General features: G+C 51.9%; 1 protein-coding gene across 4 annotated transcripts in view; it reads left to right on the forward strand.

Annotated features, from left to right (window-relative positions):
* Nucleotides 1–563, forward strand: part of TMEM19 (transmembrane protein 19) — a 17,770-nt gene that overhangs the window by 1,458 nt on the left and 15,749 nt on the right. The window lies entirely within an intron of this gene.

Below are 563 nucleotides of genomic sequence, written 5' to 3' on the forward strand. Positions count from 1 at the left end.
ATCGCAACCCTCGGTGTTGCTCCCGCGCCTCGCTCAGCCAGTGAGCGGGAACCGGTCTGTATATGGGATCGAACCCTCGGTGGGAGCGCCGCCGCAACCGGTCTGTATATGGGATCCGAACCCTCGCGGGAGCGCCGCCGCGCTTCCCAAGCGGCGCACTATCGCAGTGTGCCACCGGGCCGGCCCAGAATGTCCTTGTTTTATGTAATTACTCCATCTATCTTGGTGAAAAATAAGTGAGATGAAACAGTTTTGTAAAGCAATTACAATGGTGCTTATAATTTTGAATAAGAATATTGGTAATGTGCTTTATCATTTTCATGTGTCCTGTAAAAATAATTAAAAATTAAAGAGATATAATGTTTACATTTGGAGATTTGAAGAATTTGTCTGCCGTTTGGTCGCTTTAAAAGAACAGACTTCGGGCCGGCCCGGTGGCGCACTGCTATAGTGCGCCGCTTGGGAAGTGCGGCGGCGCTCCCGCGAGGGTTCGGATCCCATATACAGACCGGTTCCCGCTCACTGGCTGAGCGAGGCGCGGGAGCAACACCGAGGGTTGCGAT

Source organism: Galeopterus variegatus, unplaced genomic scaffold, assembly GCF_000696425.1.
Source record: "Galeopterus variegatus unplaced genomic scaffold, G_variegatus-3.0.2 Scaffold1289, whole genome shotgun sequence".
NCBI classification, from domain to species: Eukaryota; Metazoa; Chordata; class Mammalia; order Dermoptera; family Cynocephalidae; genus Galeopterus; species Galeopterus variegatus.